This window comes from Sorex fumeus, unplaced genomic scaffold (genome assembly GCF_029834395.1).
Source record: "Sorex fumeus unplaced genomic scaffold, SorFum_2.1 ptg000018l, whole genome shotgun sequence".
Lineage (NCBI taxonomy): Eukaryota > Metazoa > Chordata > Mammalia > Eulipotyphla > Soricidae > Sorex > Sorex fumeus.
The window spans coordinates 28,438,299-28,457,871 of NW_026606075.1; the positions used below are offsets into that span (position 1 = coordinate 28,438,299).

General features: G+C 47.3%; 1 pseudogene; it reads left to right on the forward strand.

Annotated features, from left to right (window-relative positions):
• The first annotated feature begins 1,515 nt into the window (after positions 1-1,515).
• LOC130021659 (small nuclear ribonucleoprotein F-like) lies at positions 1,516-17,281 on the forward strand (annotated as a pseudogene).
• Positions 17,282-19,573: the final 2,292 nt, after the last annotated feature.

Consider the following 19,573-nt stretch of genomic DNA (forward strand, 5'->3'; position numbering starts at 1 on the left):
CACGCCAGTGCGAGCCCTGCCGGGGAGCAGCCTGAGGAGTGTGGGGCCTTGCGGCTGAGGCGGCCATCGTGTGCTTCCCTGCAGCCCGGCAGCATGGCTGGCTTCCCCTCCCGTGAGGAATGAAGGGCAGTGTGTGCTTTCTGGCAGCGGTGGGAGCCGCCTTCCTGCCCTGATAAATCTAGTCTCCCCCATATTGTCACACCTGTTTAAACAAGGGCCAGAATAGGTATTTATTTGAAGTTCAAGAGGCCATACGAGCCAGGGTCTAAATATAGGCCTGGACATAATTATAGAGATACTTAATTCTTTGTTCTGAAAGACTTTTGCAGCCCACCATTCCCCTCAGAGGCAGGGGGTGATTTCCTCAAACATATGTAGCTCTAGGCAGAAGTCAGCCTGGGCGGGAGCGAGGACCAGGAGGGAAAAGTGTGACGCTGGGAGGCTGAGAAGTGCCTCCAGGAACCAGCCCCCAGAGCCAGGGAATGTCATCACCAGTGTCATCGTCATCCCCATCATCTCGAGAGGAGGCTGGAGAAAGACCCTGTGTCCAGACGTGTCTGGAGTCTGTCATTCCTCCTATGAAGGCAGTGGCATGGAGGAGACCAGGAGATTGTATCTGTAAAGGCCCCAGGGGATGTGTGGCTTACCCAGGTTTGGGCATCCCTGACCCAGAGGTCAGGGACACTCCTTTTTGGGGTTCATTTCTGAGGCAGGGTCGGGAGTAGTAACAACCCCCTTTCCCAAGCACCCCTCCGGGTAGGTACCCAGTATTTGGCATTGCAGATGAAGCAGTCACATTCTTCTTGCCTCTGTTGAGGCTCTACTGACTTCTGTGGCTCTGTGGCTTTGTGGCTTTGTGGCTGCCATGGCTCTGTGGTTGCTGTGGCAGTGTGACTGTGTGTGAATCCGTGTCTGTTGCCTCATCATGCCTCTGCTATAGTTCTCTGGCGGCTGTGGCTTCTGTGGCTCTGCTGGCTTTTGTGGCTCTGTGGCTGCTGTGGCTCTGTGGCTTCACTTCTCTGATAATTCTTCATGCTTCTGCTGTGGCTCTGTGGCTTCTGTGGCTCTGTGGCTTCTGTGGCTCTGGCTGCTGTGGCTGTGTGGCTGTGTGGCTGTGTGGTTCTGTGGGCTCCCTTCTCTGCTGATTCCTCATGCCTCTGCTGTGGCTCTGTTGGCCTCTGTGGCTCTGTTGGCTTCTGTGGCTTCTATGGCTCTGTGGCTGCTGTGGCTCTGTGGCTGTGTGGTTCCGTGGACTCACTTCTCTGCTGCTCCTTCACACCTCTGCTGTGGCTCTTTTGGCTTCTGTGGCTCTGTGGCTGCTGTGGCTCCAAGTCTCTCCTGTGGCTGGTGGGGGGTGCCCTGTGTTTCTAACATGGCAGGAGGATCTCACATTCTATGAAACTGAGTGCACAAAGAAGATGGTGAGCATTTTGTTCTGTTTTGGGACCATACCCGGTGTGCTGGAGCTGACTCCTGGCTCTGTGCCCAGGGATCACCTTGCTGGATGGAACTGAGATGAAACTCATGCATGTGAGGTATCTCTTGGACCTGGTGCGCAATTTTGGAGGCTTTATGGACCTCACGGGATCCCATGTTATTCAAAAACCTTTGGAGCAGAGTGCTTATCTGGAACTTTCCAGAAGGAGCATCCTCAAGAAGGTACTGGGAGTCTGAGTCCAGGCAGGGAGCCCCGGGAAGGGAGGGCCTGGGAAGCATATGTATACTACAGAGTACGTGGGACTCCGGGTAGCATCAGATGCTACTTCTGAGGCGCTTAGTGAAAAAGGGAGGTGAAGCCAGCCCCCTCCTTCTCATCCTCCCTCCCCTCCGCTCACAGCTTGTGACTGACGCTGTCCTGATGTGGTCAGAAGGTCTGTACAGGGACAAATTGGTACTCCCGGGTTTAAATGGGTGGGAGCCCCGGAGCCCCGTTGCGCTTCCTCCTTCGTCCTGTAGGGGGAACCGCTGTGGTTTCTGAGGGTGGGACGTGAGTCCCGGGGCGTGCAGACTGGCCAGGAAGCAGCCGTGGGAGGAGGGCGGAGCGGCAGATGCTAGGAAAACCTGGACCCGGGGATGGACAGATTGCAGGAAGGGAGGTCCCTAGGGCCCCCGGGGAGAGAGCCGTAGCAGAGCCTCGTTTCTCTGGAGGGTGACTGAGCCACGGTGTTTCCATGGGCAGCCCCAGAATTCACAGGTTCTGAAGGGTAGAGACCTGGGGGACCCTGCAGTGTGAGGCAGGGAGGCTTGGGGTGCTCCCCCCTACAACCCCGTAAGAGTGCCCGCGGCGGAGTCCCTCAGAGACAAGGCTGCAGCCCCAAAGGGCTTTTGTGTCTGCGCAGGCCCTGCCCTCTGCAGCCAGGGAGGCTCTGCATTATGCTCAGGGCAGGAAGATGCACCTTAACATGAGACCTGGGTGCTTGAGAAAGGACGACATGCCTCGCAAACACATGCAGAACAGCTTAGTAATACTTGGAGGCTTGGAAATGAATAATGGACAGCAAAGCCCAGTATGAATGTGTAAGGCTAAATGAAGGCAGAAACGGGGATGGACTTTATTCCTTGGGAACCATCCACAGGAATGACCCTGAAATAGGCGTATGTGGAAATAGAGGGAACAAGGCACCTCCCCCGTGTCCCTTGGCAGGGCAGTGCCCCGGGAGTGTGAGAAGAGCGTATTGCCACTGTCTGAGACCGAGGAAGGATTTAAGTAAGTGAAGAAGTGTCCTGCTTCTGCATGTAATTTCTCTGCATAATAATGAACTTACTAAACGGACCCAGAAATTATTATAAGATCCTTAAAACCATTTTTAAAAGGTGATTGAAAACATGCAGTGAATTTGATTTTCCATGTTTAGACAAACTTAATTTTTAATTTGAAGGTGGTTGGAGTGGGGTGGACCACACCTGGTGGTGCTCAGAGCTGACTCCTGGTTCTGTGTTCAGGGGGTACTCCTGGTGGGGCTTGAGGTACCATACGTGGTGCTGAGGATGAAACTGGAGTTGGCTGTGTGTAAGCTAAGCATGTTGCCTTCTTCTGGACCCCAAAATTGGCTTTAGAAGAACAATTTTGGGAGCCTGAGCCATAGCATACTGGGTACGGTGCTTGCCTTGCATGAAGCTGACCTGGGTTCAACCCGCAGCATCCCATATGGTCTCCTGAGAACCACCAGAAGTAATTCCTGAGTACAGAGCCAGGAGTAACCCCTGAGAATCACTGGCTGTGGCCTGAAAAGCCAAAACAAAACAAACAAACAACAATTGTTTTGCATGCTGGAAACTGGGGTTCTATTTCTGAAACTCATGGTTCCTGAGCATCCCTGGGAGAAAGCCCCAAACATTGCTGGGTCTGACCCCCCAAGACTTAAATAAAGGAAATAAAGAGTAATAATAGCCTAAAAGTAGCTTTAGTTCTATTCTCATTTAGAAGAATTCCATAGAGTTTGGCACTGGGCACTGTCCTGTCCTGTCCTGTCCTCCCATTGTTCATCGATTTCCTAAGATCAGTAACGTCTCATAACAAATTATGAGACTTGTTGTTACTGTTTTATGGCTGGAGCAATGGCACAGCAGTAGGGCGTTTGCCTTGCACGCAACCAACATGGCCGACCCGAGTTCGATTCCTCCGCCCCTCTCGGAGAGCCCAGCAAGCTACCGAGAGTATCTCGCCCGCACGGCAGAGCCTGGCAAGCTACCCGTGACGTATTCGATATGCCAGACACAGTAACAACAAAGTCTCCAATGAAGACGTTACTGGGCCCACTCGAGCAAACGTCCTCTAGGAACCTGGCTGCTTGAATTGTCATCCAGAGGTACAGATATTTTAAATGCATTAAAAATAATTTCTGTGATTGGGGTCAGAGAGATATACTTGTCTTGGTCACAGCTGAACCAGGTTCCATCCCTGGAACTCCGTATGGTCCCTTGAGTTCCACCAGGAGTGATCCCTGAGTGGACAGCCAGCAGTAAGCCCTGAGCACCACCAACTGTGACCCCAAACCAAAAGAAAGTTAATAATAATTATTAATAATTATTATTATTATATAATTATTATTATTCTTCCCAAAGAAGAATAGAAAGAGCTATGCTTGGAATATCACGTTTCACTCAAATGAGAGAACGAATCCGGAGTTCTGACATCCGTCGACGATCAAGGATCAGGGACGCTGTCTCATTTGCCAAGGTGTCTAAAATCAGATGGGCTGGTCACGTAATGAGATTTAAAGACGACCGTTGGACTAGAGCTGTTACTGATTGGATTCCACGGGATGTCAAGAGACCGCGTGGCCGCCCACCTACCAGATGGTCAGACTTCTTTGTCAAGGTCATGAACGATCGGTTTGAGGCCCTCCATGTTCCCGGAGCGAAGAGATGCCATTGGGCTACACTAGCACGCGACAGGGACAAATGGAGACGTTACTGGCGCCCGCTCGAGCAAATCGACGACTAACGGGAAGTTAAGTGATTAAGTGATTATAATTATTGTAGTAATCCACTGAGATACAGGGATTGTTATTACAACAAAACCTCACCTGCTCTGACTAATACATTGTCTTTCCTTATCTCTACTTTTCCCTTCTTTGTTCAGCAGGTCCTTGAATAATGCCCTTTCATTATAACAGTGGGGTGAGGTGGGGGGAGAAATCCAGAAAATGCTGAATGAATGAACAGATATTGTTTGGGGATTGGCTCTCATTATACTTCCTGTTGTTTAAAGACAAAGTTTCCAAGAACCCATCAGCAATGTCAATGTTGTGACATTTCCCTAATGTCCAGTGAAGGACCACTGTATGGACAATATACTGAGCCCCCATACCCTTCAATATAAAGGATAAATGAGTACATTAAGAAATAATCTTACCTACACCCAATTATAAATTTTTTTCTGGAGTCCCAAGAGTTGTGTGAGTTATGTGGTGATAAGATTGCATATGTTCATGCATGCACATTGGCCATGAAATAGTTCGTCCATCCTTTTCTTGTCCTCCTCTTCCTCCTTCTCATACTCTCCTCTCCTCGTCATCCTTTCTAAGGGAAAAATGAAAATGTGCACTAGAACACAAGTAAACAAATAATGAACATCTGTTTACAAAGAAAATCCAGTGTCCCAGGCACTGTCTTCTCCAGTGATTGCCATGCACACGCACACACTCACACACACAAACACACACAATTTTAAATGTATGCACATTCACACACTCCTGCACACACATGTGTGGATATGCACACACATGCACACACACATCCCTTCCTCATACACTGGCAGGCCTGAGTACCACATTCTCCTCACCCTCACTTCCAATCTGCTGGTGACACAGACTCCCCAGACTTAAAACGATCAGAAATGAATGGTGGTTGTTGTAAGCCACCAGGCTGAAGGTATTTTTGTGATGGTAACCCCAGAGACTAAGGCATAGGAATTTCAATGATGTCCTGGTTTTCCCTGTGGGGTACCATCTGCAGCTGATATTCTTGAATGGAAGTCTGTGCTCATGCACAAAATCACTCTAGGTTCTCCAGGGAATACGTAAGAAGTTGATAAGAGTGACTATGCCCCTGAGTGACTTGATGGATTCCCGGAGCAGCATGGCATTCAGGAGAAGGTGCTGTCATCTGAAACAAATACCTCTAAGTTCATGGTAAACTGAGGCAGGTGGAGTTGGCTCATCTTCTGGCTCATCTTCATGATCTGTGAGGCAAGTGGGGCGTCTCCCCCCACCCCCAGGCCAACAATGCCAGGGAGGAACTAGCACTGCAAATGTCCTGAAATTGCTGCCGAAACAGGTCCCCAAACCACCCAAATCGTGGCAATGTCACTTGTTCCTTCTGCTTCCACCAGCTGGCAGCAGAGCATGTGCAGTGGCCAGGTCTGCACCATGGCCAGGTAAGTGCAGGGAGGACCTGGTGCAGGAAGGGCAGCCACACTGGGATGGGGCGGGGTGGGGGGGGGAGGACAGGGTTCATGACCATGTGACACCCCTTGATTCTGGAGGAAGGAGCTTGCAATGGCTACAGCAATTCCAGAAGCAGGGGCTGGGGACCGAGATCCATGGCCTCTGATTGTCCTATGCACTGCTCTGACATGACCAAGCTGGCATGACCAAGAAATGGTTTCACAGGCAGAAGGGCCCAGCTGAACACCAAAAGGTGGAAGATGACCATGGGTTGAGGGGTCAAGGGAGCCTTCATAGAGGAAGTGGATCTTGAGTTAATCCTTAACGGGAGGGTGGGAGACAGGCGATGCCAATAACATGCCCAGGAAAATGGTCAAACTTTAAGAGTTTGGTAACATCAGGCATGGGTAAGATCCAAGAAACAAAAACTCATATATTCCTGCTTTCCACCCCTATCCCCACTCCTAAACAGAAAATGTTAGAAAAGAGAGAAGGATAGGATCAGGAAAATCTAAAGCTCTATACAGCTCTACAAGAAAGTCACAAAACAGTATGATATGAACTCCTCTGGGAAGAGCATGGAAGAGGAATTTGGGCCACACTCAGTGGTTCTCAGGGCTTACTCCTGATTTGGTGCTCCTGGCAGTTTTCAGAGTACCATCTGTGGTGCTAGGGATCAAACCCTGATTGGCTGCATGCAATGCCAGCACCATATTCCATTAACTATCTCTCCTACACCAACAATTCTGGTTTTTGTTGTTGTTAAGAGAAGTGTGAGCATATATGCACAGAAGCACTCATATACATTCACAGGTGATAAGTGAAAGAATATTTATGGAAACGTTAGTCACTGGTACCAGGCTGTGGCTCAAATGGTAGAACACAGGCCTAGCAGATCCTGAGCTTGATCCCTGACCCACAGATTCCTGCCCCCAGACAGGCCTGCGTTGCTGAGCCATGGATGGCCTCATGCTTGCCAGCCCTACTGGGTGTGATGCTATAAAATTTAAAATAAAACAGAACGTGAACCATGTTATCATTATGGTGAGTACATTCTTTTGCTTTTCTAGATTATCATGTCAAGTGGGTTTTGTTTTGTTTTTTGCAGTGTAGAAATCAAATTCTGGGCCTCAAGGCTGAGCCACACCCCCCAGTCTTGAAGAGTAAGAAACATGGGCTGCTCTTAGCTCTCCCAGTGTGTGGGGTTTCCCTGTCAGATGCTGCCATGTGGCTAAATTCAAAGGTGTGACCAAGTTAGAGAAATCCCCAGAAGTACACAGTTCTTAGTATACATTACAGAATGTTTTGTGAGTACACAAGCAGGAGGAATTGTCTTTGTTTTTGTGGTGCTGCAGATGGAACTTTGTTCTATCCCTGAGTCACATTCCTCAAGAAATGTGAGTCCAGGGACCTCTGAAGAGATAGCACAGCAGGCAAGGCACTTGCTTTACACCTGGTTGGTTCCAGTTTGATCCCTGGCACCACATATGGTCTCCCAGGCACAGCCAAGTCTCATTCCTGAGTCTAGAGCCTGGAATAGACCTGGTGTGGTCCCAACTGGTATAGGCTTGTAGATAGGAAAGAGCCCTCATTGAAGCAATGGAATTCCTTGGAAAATAATAAAACCAACAGCCCCCAGGCTGCAAAAGCCCACCTTGTGAGCTCAGGAACTAATACCTGATAAGACTTTACCTGGCACCAAAAAACCCAGTAAAGACTGGACCCAGTTCTGAGAGAAGTTCCAGCAGGAATAAAGGCCAAGGAAATGAATTTCAAAGAAGACCATCAACAACTTTCAATTCAAGCCCCACCCTAGCAACAGACTTTTACCTAGGTAGAAGCCACATGGGACAGCTTGGGAAAAACCCTATAAAAGCCAATTTGAGCAAGGGAAGTAGACACATATGTTGCCCAAGTCTATGTAATGCTTGTGCCCATGTGGACAAACACATGTGGTGCCTGAGCACATGTGGTGTTTGCCATCTCCCCTCTTGAGATGTGTACTAGGGTGCTTTGGAGAAGCTCACCTTCTCAAGTGTGTTGCTCTCTCTCTCTCTCTCTCTCTCTCTCTCTCTCTCTCGCTCCCTCTCCCTCTCTCCCTCCCTCCCTCCTTCAGAAAAGCCTCCAAATAAAATCTGTTTTTACTGCACTGTCTTCTCCTGAAATTCTTCTGTGAGAAAGACAACGGCCCAGAAAGTCTGGGTAATGCCTGGGACTGGCTTTTTTTTCCTGCACAGAGCAATTCCTCGCTCCATCCTGAGTTCACAGCTCCCCCAGAAATTGGGTGGTGGGGATTAACAAGGTGCTGAGAAGGACAAATGGATGTCAGGTGTGGCTTAACGGCTACCTAGGTGTGGCTGGCAGGACTTGTGGCAGATGCCAAGAAGAGGCTCATCGCAGACTTTATCAGTCCTAGTCTTCCCAGCTGGTCCTAGGGTGCAGAGGTGGATTGGGAGAAGGTGGTTCTCTCCTCTTGGCTTCACATAAGCTACCTGCAGGGGGCCCATGACTTCACAACCACCCTCAAAACAAAAAAGAACTTTGATTCCAAATTCACAACTTTCCAAAGCTCTCTCTCTCTTTCTCTTTCTCTCTCTCTCTCTCTCTCTCTCTCTATATATATATATATATATATATATGTAAAAGGAAGGATAATAAGTGGAATCAGGACAGATCTTCAAGCCTTAATAAACCTTAATAAACCATAATAAGCCTTATGGACACTTAATAAATGTCATCTATTATTGTTATTATTATTTATTCTCTTTCTCTCTTTTTTTTTTTGGACTACACCCGGCAGTGCTCAGGGGTTAGTTCTGGCTCTGTACTCAGGAATTACTTGTAGCAGTGCTCAGGGAACTAGGTGAAATGCCTGGAATTGAACCTGAGTCTACTGCATGCAAGGCAAGTGCCCCACCTGTTGTACTATCTCTCCAGCTTCTCTCTCCCTCTTGTGCCTCTCTCTCTCTCTCTCTCTCTCTCTCTCTCTCTCTCTCTCTCATTCCCCAGAATATTAGCTGGATAATGTTCTCATCGTTTACATGATTGATGCAACCTTTAAATGTGTGCAAATGACCTTTGTTAAAATCAAGTTGTGCAGGGGTATGGTGCTGCCAGCAGGTCAATCTGTACCTGTGAGGCGAGTGCATCAGCAGCCTCACTGTGCCTTCATACTTCCAAATACCCCAAAATTGTTGCTGTGCCTTTATCAAGACCCCAACAAATTGGGACAAAGTTTACCAAGAAAGTAAACAGCCAAAAGTTAGGTATGTGGGAGACACATCCACAAACCACCTCCGGCTCAGCTATATAATTGGAGGCATGGCCTCTCTGGTTCCTGATTGAACTGCTTAATGGCCATGATCCCAGAGACTCAGAAACAAATCTCTAAACCCAATGGCTTTTGGCAGAAATGTGTCCGGTCCCTGCAGTAGGTTACCAGCACTGGGCCACCCCGGGTGGGAATAGGTTTTGTGTCTTGGCCTGTTCCCCCTGGCGGCCCAGTGGGCCATCATCCTCCAGAGGCCACTGGACAGTCAGGTTTGGGCCTGCAGTGAGGAGACACGTGGGGCCTCACGGGATGGGGGTGGAGCTGGTCCTTTTCTCCCTGTCCCAACAAGACCCCTAGACACCACCCAAGAACAGCCTCTCTGGCTCCTGATCAAGCTGCTTAATGGCCATGATCCCAGAGACTCAGGAACAAATCTCAGAACCCAGCAGATTTTGGCAGAAAGCCCTCCAGATTTAATTGTTAAAGTTTTGGAATTTCAAAATTGCAAGGCCACTACTGCAGCCACGCAACATCATATGTTATTCATAACCAGCAATAGAACACAAATTGTCTACTGTTGCCTTTTCAGCAGATCTGAGTGTTGGGGTAAAATCCCAATAATGGTGGGTCTGGTGTCAAAATATTGAATGTGATCAAAGTAGAGAGAGAGTAATGTGGAAATCATCTGCCCCACAGGTAGGGGGAGGATGTGGGAGGGGGGTATACTGGGGTTTTTGGTGGTGGAGAATGGGCACTGGTGAAGGTGTGGGTGTTTCATTGTATGACCGAGACTTAAACCCAAAAGTTTTGTAACTGCTCTCATGGTGATTAAATAAATAAAATTGTAAAAAATGTAAAAAAATTAAAATTAAACTAAAAAGTAACCAAAAAATAAAATAAAATAAAATCAAGTTGTAGCTCAGGAGGTCCAAGCTGCAGTCTGAGTGCTGTGATTCTTTTAATTCTTTATTATTTATTTTTATTGATTTTGGAGCCTCCCTAGCAGTGCTCAGGGGAACCATAGGTTCCTCCCAGGAATTCTTTTTTTTATTGATTTATTTTTTTAATTTTATTTTTCTAAAGTTATTCACAATAATTTATTACATTTGATATTACCTCCCAGGAATTCTTAACCAACAGCGTTGGTGGTTCCATGAGAGGAACCAAGGAAGCAGGGAGGGAAGGGGGGTTGGCCACGTCCAAGGCCTTCATTACTGTCCTCTCGCTCTGGACCCTGCCATACTGTGCTTCTAACAGGTCCCAGTTTGTGTCCTGTGGCAGGTCTTCACTCCCCACTTGGAGGTTGGGGAGTGGAGATGAGTGAATGTCCTTTCAGAACTTCCAGTAGCCAAAGACCCTTCTAGGTCATGATACTATCAGGTGAATTCCTGTCTATCATCCAGACCTATAAACATGATGTCTCTGTGCCAAGACCCTAGAATCTATGTGTTAGCATCAGGGGAGTGAAGGCTATGTTATGAAACAAACACGCCCCTACCCTTCCAAGCAACTATTCTATACTCCAACCTAAAGCCATGAGCAGCCATGAAAACCAGCCCTGCCTGCATGCTGAGCAGAGGCGACAGACAATGAATGGGATCAAGACTTCAGGGCCTATTTAAAATTCTGCAGAGAACACAAGTCCAAATACTTACTTTGAAATGTTGAGGATTAACACATGCTCCAGATGCAGGATCGTCTTAATAAGTCTCAGCGTTTCATGTGCCAGTCATGTCCCTCTGTGCAAATATCTGCTGGCTGGTAGAGGAGGTGGGGGTTGGAGGGGGTGTTGTTTTGGGGGTGCTGGGTCTTCCGCATCAGCGAAGAAGCCCTGGGGCACAGCACCGTGGCCATTGCTTAAGGAACATGCATGACTCATGGACTGCCTTTGGCAGGGCTTTCAGCTCCGACTTTCATCCATTTGAAGAACATTCTTTGCTATGGAAACAGTGATGTCAAATTGGGGTGGGTGGGGCCTGGGCTCATAACTAAGCACAAATAGTTCCTCGCAGAGGGTGCTGGTTATTTTTAGGAGCAGGAGTTGCCAGTTTGTGTGGGTGACCCCCTCCCAAGTCTTGTTTTGGATGGAGCAGCCTGGCGGCTGTGGGGTGGAGCTCTGGGGAGAAAGCCTTCATTCTCCACAGCCTGCGTGCCTCGTGGCGGGGAGATGGGCCCTGGAGAAGCGGCCTGGGCCTGCAGGCAGGAACCAGAGGAAGACTGAGAAAGGTTCGCTGAGGCAAGGGGTCAGGTGGTGGAACCTTTTCTTGACTTTACTCTAGGGACATTTTGGAAATGGAAGCTTGTGGAGAATGGAGCTCTCTCCCCAGAGAGAACTGAGTAGACTTTGGGGCTGAGTAAGTAGACTTCAGGTTGGCAGATGTTGCCATGAAAAGTAGGGGTGTGAGGGACAGGGTATGGGGCCTATGAGATTCTTCAGCCTGACTTCTGGGGAGAGAAAAAGCTACAGAACACTTCAACAACAGCGATTGTTTCCATTAAGTGCTCGTTGTTTTGCTGTACTTATGTGCTTGGAGTCTCCCAAGAGACTCCACCCAGGTTAGGGACCTCCAATGAGATTTGTCTGTCAAGGACATCCAGAAAAATGAGTGCCTGCCCTTCCGACGTCTCTAGGTCACCTGGGATGTGAGCTTGCTCTAAGAGAGATCACAGACCCAGTACTTGGCCTTTAAAGCCTTATTTCCCTCTGGGCTGGGGTTGGGGGTGAGGAGAGTGTAGGGTGATCCCAGTGCTTTTGAAGGCATTCGTATACTTCCTGCCCCCTCCTGGGAAATAAGGGAGAGGCCAGGATCATCAAATCCCACTGCGAAGCGTGTCGTGTTGGAGGCTGCCCAGCTCTGCTGCGTTACAGGCTGAACCTGCAGCTCAGATCACCCGACTCAGGGAGTGATTTAGGCCCCTGGAATCTGGCTCTTTCCTCACCCTCAGCCTATGATTGGTCCCTGCTTATAAATCAGCCACTGTTGGGCAGCTACATTTCACTCTCTCCTGCCGCAAGGGAACTGTGTGTAGTTTTTTACTGAATTAGCATCTTAATTGCACTAAATATAGCTCGAATGCCCCAAAGAAGTTATGGCAGCTCCCAAAGGTAGACAGGATAGAGCACTCCAGCCCCCACCACCTACCCCACTCCCTGTTCCACCACTCACTCCTTTTATTAAATCACAGCTTCCAGAATGAACTTTATTTTCCATATGTCAATAGTATCATATTCTGCTGTATGAATTTAATGTTGCTATTTCCATAACAACTAATATGGCCACCAGAATCTGGACAAATTGGACCAATGTGTCAGTGACATAAACAAGCTCCTGGTATCAGGGTACTGTCAAAAGTTTGCATCCTGTCCAAGGCTCTGATGCTCCCCGGCTGCTGGGGACACTGTCATTCTAGAGTGACAAGTCATCCCTCTTCGGTGGCACCCTTGCCTATTTATTTACACTTGGCCATTTTAAAGTTCATATTTTTGGTTCAGTAGAGGGCATTTAAAATAAACATTTTCTGTGAAGTTCTGAAAGCTTGTATAGTTCCCAGACACTTGCATGTAGACTGCAGTGAGGGAGAGAACATAGAATTTGGAAGAGACTGCCTGTCACTGCTTCAATGTCCTGTGACTATTTTTCCTCTGTATTAGAACAGCAACTGCAAAGTCTATATTTCCCAGAATGTTTTGCAACTTACAATGCCCAGGGAACCACCCTGGCACTCCTGATTCATGAGGTGGACGTATAACATGGAACTTCCAAGAAGACTTGCCTTGGAAGGGTTGACTAGGAGTGAAGTTTCCTCTTTCTCCTTCCTTATAACTGCTAGAATGCACGGAAAAAGCTTGAGTAGCTCCCTTAAACCAAGATGTGACTCTGATGTGACCCCAGTTCAATTCCCAGCGTTGTGTATGGTTGGTCCCCCAAGAAAGCTGCAGAGGAGCCTCTACTTTCAGTGTCGCCACTGATGACACAGAACAGCCCTGTGCTACCTTCCTTGGGACTTTTCATATGAGAGAGAGAGAGAGAGAAAGAGAGAGAGAGAGAGAGAGAGAGAGAGAGAGATCATCCTGTTTAAGTTAAAGTCATAATAAAGTCATAAAGGATTTTCGGTGTCAGAAAGCAAGTTTTAACCTAAACAATTGATGGTAGTAGGGTAAAATCAATAGAAAAGTCATTTCTCAAATTATGTCAGTTCATTTTCGTCCCTGTTTATCTGTCTGTGAGATGGAGTAACAATATTTGGGGTAAAAAATGCACAAAACTATTCCTTGGGCTCATCAAGGTCAAGCCATTTTTCTATTGTCACCCAGCCAGCAAGTGGCAGAGGTGGGTCAGAGAGAGAGTACAGCAGGTAGGGTACTTGCTGTGCCGGAAGCAGACCCCAGTTCAATTCCCAGCACTGCGTATGGTTGGTCCCCCAAGAACTATCAGGAGTGATTCCTGAGCCCAAAGCCAGGTATGAGCCCTGAGCACAGCCAGATGTGATCCAACCCCCCCCCCAACCTTCAGTGGGGAAATATACCCTAAGAAATTGCCACACAAGAGAATAGCATAGTGGTAGAGCACCTGCCTTGTCAGAAAAGAGATTTGATTCCAGATGCTTCCTCATAAGTGAGATCCTGGCAGCTATCTTGTCTGTGATCCCCAACACCACAAGCAATTTTCTGGCCACACTGCAGCCATCTGTGAGCACTGTGACTGAGTGTGGAAGCATCATCATCAAGTTAAAGCCCAGGCAGTGGAAACAACATCAGCAGAGGAAGGGAAGAAATAATCATAAATGAGCATAAAGCCGAGTTCTTTGTGATCTTAGCATTACCCCACCCGCAGGGACCAGAATCCAGTTAACCGGATGTAACATAAATCATGGTGCATGTAAAGTCAAAATCACAGTGGCTTAAATAATACTTAAATTTTTACTCCTTTCCTGTTTAAAGGAAATCTGGAGTAGACAATCAGTAGCACGCTGGAGATAGGACTGTCTTTTCCTCTCTTTCTCTTCCCTCTCTCTAACAAGTAGCTTCTTCATCATGGTCTCCTGATCATGCAAGATGTTTGCTCTGGTTTCTCTACTCTACTGAAGATAGTTGCACTCTTCAGGAGTGAGGAAAAGCAAAAAGTCAAAAAGAAAATTCCCCCAGATCTTTTTTTTGAAGGTCATCTTCTAAGAAGCCTCTGGCATAAACTCTGACTTAGATCCCATTAGGAAGAAGGACTGAAGCGATAGCACAGTGGTAGGGCATTTGCCTTGCATGCAGCCAGCCTAGCCGAGCTGGGTTTGATTCCTCTGCCCCTCTCGGAGAGCCTGGCAAGCTACCCGTGACATATTCAATATGCCAAACACAGTAACAACAAGTCTCAAAATGGAAATGTTACTGGGTCCTCTCGAGCAGGAAGAATTTAATCCTATGACCAAAGTTTTTTTTTTCTATTATGAACTTTCTTTTCTTTTTTTTTATTTTTTAATAATTTTATTTATTTACTTCTTGACCTAGGTACACATAGCTGTTGCATTTGGAGATGGTTGTTCCGTTGAGAGTGCCAGGAACGGGGCGTCAGGAACGAGGCTGTTTCTCATAAACATTGTCTTCATAAGATTCAGCTGTAGACCGACCTTTCCACACTCACAGTCGAAGTTGGCCAGCATTTGTGCCGTTTGGCTGATGTTTGGTGTTATTAAAACAATGTCATCAGCAAAGCAGAGGTGGTGTAGTTGCCGACCATCTATCTTCACTTCCATTCCTTCCCATTCCAGTTGTCGCATGATGTTCTCGAGGGTGGCACTGAAGAGTGAAATGGTATCACCCTGCCGAACCCCTCTCTTGACATCAATGATTACCTCTTTGTAGAATGGTGAGATCCTGGTAGTGAATCCACAATACAGCTCACAGAGGATCTTGATGTATTGAGCTTGAATGCCCTGATTGGCTAGGGCTTCAATGACCGCTTCTGTCTCAACAGAATCAAGGCCTTCTTTAAATCAATGAACGTTAGACAGAGCAGCATGAACTCCCGAGAAACCTCAATGAGCTTGGTTATCGTGTGGATATGGTCGATGGTGCTGAATCCTTTGCAGAACATCTAGTGTTCTGCCAATCCTATTTAGGATGACTTGAGTGAACAACTTGTAGATGACAGACAATAGGCAGATCGGGCGATAGTTGCCAATGTCATGGATGTCTCCCTTCTTGAACAGTAGTACAGTCCTGCTGGTTTTCCATTGGGACGGAACCTTGCATTCAGACAGGTAGCGAGTGAAGAGCCGAGCCAGCTTATTGATGAGTACTGGTGGCGGGTTCTTCAGGTGTTCAGGTCTGACCTTGTCTGGGCCGGGTGCTGTTCGTTTCTGAGATGACAAATGACCTGGCATCCGAGCTGCGCAGGAGGAAGAGAGCGGCTTGGAACGCCTTCAAGAGCATCGAAGAAATAGCTAAGAGGATGAAGAACCTCCAGCTCTGGGCACATCACTTTGATTCCACTGTTCTTCCTGCATTAACATACGACTCAGAGACCTGGGCCCTACGCAAACAGGATGAGAACGCTCTTCAGGTCTCCCAAAGAGGAATTGAAAGAACTATGCTTGGAATATCACATTTCACTCAAATGAAAGAAAGAATCTGGAGTTCCGACCTCCGTCTACGATCAAGAATCAGGGACACTGCCTCATTTGCCAAGGTGTCAAAAATCAGATGGGCTGGTCACATAATGAGATTTAAAGACGACCGCTGGACTAGAGCTGTTACCGACTGGATTCCATGGGATGTCAAAAGACCGCGTGGCCGCCTACCTACCAGATGGTCAGACTTCTTCATCAATATCATGAACAATCGGTTTGAGGCTCTTCATGTTCCTCGAGCGAACAGATGCCATTAGGCTATACTAGCACGCAACAGGGACAAATGGATACGTTACTGGTGCCCGCTCCAGCAAATCGACGATTAACGGGAAGTCAAGTGATCAAGTTTATTTATTGAATCACCCTGAGAGCAGTTACAAACCTTTCGGATCTAAGTCTCGGTCATACAATGAAACACCCGTACCTTCACCAATGCCCATTCTCCACCACCAAAAACCCCAGTATACACCCCCCCTCCGTCCCACACCCTCCCCCTACCTGTGGGGCAGATGATTTCCACATTACTCTCTCTCTACTTTGATCACATTCAATATTTTGATACCTGACCATTATTATTTGACATTTTACCCCAACGCTCATATCTGCTGAAAAGGCAACAGTAGACAATTTGTGTTCTATAGCTGGCTATGAATAACATATGATGTCGCCTGGCTGCAGTAGGGCCATGTGATTTTGAAATTCCGAAATCTTAACACTTAAATCTTGAGGGATTTCTGCCAAAAGCCACTGGGTTTCGAGATTTGCTCCTGAATCTCTGGGATCATGGCCGTTGAGCAGCTTGATCAGGAGCCAGAGAGGCCATTTGTGGGCGATGACTTGGGCTCTCGTTGGGACGGAGAGATCAGGACCAGCTCCACCCCCATCTTGTGAGGCCCAACAAGTTTCGTCACTGCAGGCCCAGACCTGACTGTCCAGTGGCCTCTGGAGGATGATGGCCGCTGAGCCGCCAAGGGGGAGCAGGTGGAGGGACAACACTCTTTCCCCCCTGGGGTGGCCCGACGACAGTAACCTACTTCAGGGTCCAGACGCATTTCTGCCAAAAGCCGCTGGGTTTTGAGATTTGTTTTTGAGTCTCGGATCATGGCCGTTATGCAGCTTGATCAGGAGGCAGAGAGGCCATTCGTGGGCGATTACTTGAGGTCTCGTTGGGGTAGGGAGGTTAGGCCCGGCCCATGAGGGACAATGACAGAGGGGTTGGCAGTGAGTCACCAGAAGCATTTGCCAGGAGTTCCATGATATATTCCTCAATCCCAAATTTTTTCTCAATGAATTAACAGGGAAAAGAGTAATGGTGAAACTTAAGTGAGGATGGAGCACAAGGGCTGCCTGGTGTCTGTATGTGCTATATGAGCATGCAGCTTGCAAACACGGCAGAACGCGGAGATGGAGCATTGACATCTGGGCGAAGCATTAATAAGACATAACAATCTTTCATATCATAGGTGTTGAGAAAGAAGATGGAGAAATGAGAAAATAGAATCTTTGTGGGAGGACTAGCATGTATTTCTAGACAATAAAGATTTGTTTGTTTTTTAGAAAACAATATATATATACACACACACATATATAAAACAGAGGTCAAAACTATAGGGGTTATGGCCCTTGCTTACATACACTGTATTGATCTCTGGTACCACATATGGTCCCCTAGGCACAGTCAGGAGTGATCCCTGAGCACAGAGCCAGGAGTAATCCTTGAACACTGCCAGTTATGGTCCAAACTCTCCCGTCCCCCCAATCATAATACGGTCATGGTCACGGTCCTCCCGTTGTTCATCAAATTGTTCGAGCGGGCCCAGTAAAGTCTCCATCATGAGACTTGTTGTTACTGTGTTTGGCATATTGAATATGTCATCGGGAGCTTGCCAGGCTTTGCCGTGAGGGTGAAATACTCTCGGTAGCTTGCCAGGCTCTCCGAGAGGGGCGGAGGAATCGAACCTGGCTCAGCCGGACCAGCTGCACGCAAGGCAAACGCCCTACCGCTGTGCTATTGCTCCAGCCCAATCATAGTACATATGCCAGACACAGTAACAACAAAGTCTCCAATGGAGACGTTACTGGGCCTGCTCGAGCAAACAATCACCCCTATACTCTTGAAGGAGAGGCTGCTAAAATCTCAGGGCTGGGATGAATGGAGACGTTACTGGTGCCCACTTGAGTAAATCGATAAACAAGGGGATGACAGTGATACAATGATACTCTTTAAGTATCTTACTTATTTGTTTTCATTGTCAGGGATGGAACTGAGAACTTAACACCTGTGAAGCAAATGCTCTACTTCTTAGCTGCATGCCTAGCCCTACACATTAAGTATCTTACAATTTATTTGTTAATTATGTCTTAAAAATATTGGGAAAAATGAAAAAGAAACTTTTTTAAGTCTCCACCAAAAACCGAAAAGATTTTCTGTTTTTGCAATGAAAAAATCCTTTTTCTCAAAAGAGCGTCCAAGGCTTAAAACATTTGCTCTCTATGCAGCTGGCTGGGATTCAGTCCCTGGTATTACTGGGATCCTGCAGTGCCAAACACTGCTGGGCTCGCTCAGGTAATCCCTGGTCCTGCAGGGCCCGAGCAGCATGGAAGTCTTGGGTTCTAGCACTGAACTGCCAGTCCAGTCAGCCAAGAATCACCGAGAGGATCCCAGGACCTCCTGAGCACCTTTGGGGAGGGTCAAGAAAATGGAAAATATAAAATCCTACTTAACAAAAAAAAAAAATAGTTAAAATTTTATACCTGTTTCTGTATTTCATCCGTTTCTATAGGTGGTTTGGGTTGAATTATATGAAGAGAATCAGGCCTTACACAGATACAGAGTTGGAAAACCCAGAAGTATTTTTAAAGATTTTCAAATCATTGTGAATGCCCCAAAGCTCATGTAGCTTTAAATTGTTTTATTTTACTTTAATTTTGGTTTTTGGGCCCCAGGCGTGCTCAGGGGTTGCTCCTGGCTCCATGCTCAAGGAACCATATAAAGTGCTGGATATCGTTCTGGGGTCCGCCACCATATTCAAGGTAAGCACCTTATCCCCTGTACTATCTCTCCAGCCCTCATGTAGTCTTTTTTGAAGGGCTCAATGGAATGTGAAATATGAAATCATATCACAAAATATTTTACAAGCTTACATTAAAACCCATTGACCTGTGTTATATACTGAAGGCATTTTACTCTTTTATGACTGATTGCATGATATATAATGGTCACATGGGAAGCGTTTTTCTACCAGACACCCACTCACCTTGTTTAGTTTCAAGAAAATGTGTGCCAGATCTACAAGTCTGAATATCCATGGTGCCTCACTCCTGTCAGGACTTTGAGGACAGTAGAGTAAAACCTGGAAAGTCAGAGCAATTTAAGCACAGAGATTAGCAAGGCAATTCGAAAGAGGGAATTCATTGACCTTTGAGGGGCTGTTCTGAGATTCAGACACACTCTGGTCTGAACCTGCTTACTTAGATCCTGTAGGCTGGGTGGCCAACCTACCCGGCCAGGAATTCGATTCCTCCGCCCTTAAGTAGCTTAAGAGCCTGGTAAGCTACTGAGAGTATCCCGCCCACACAGCAAAGCCTGGCAAGCTACCCGTGACGTATTCGATATGCCAAACACAGTAACAAGTCTCACAATGTTACTGGGCCCGCTTGAGCAAATCGATGAACAATGGGAGGACAGTGACAGGGACAGTGACAGACTGGGTTTTTGAAATGTCTTTTGTTTTTGTTTTGTTTTGTAGCCACACCCAGTGATGCTCAGGGGTTACGCCTGTCTCTGAGC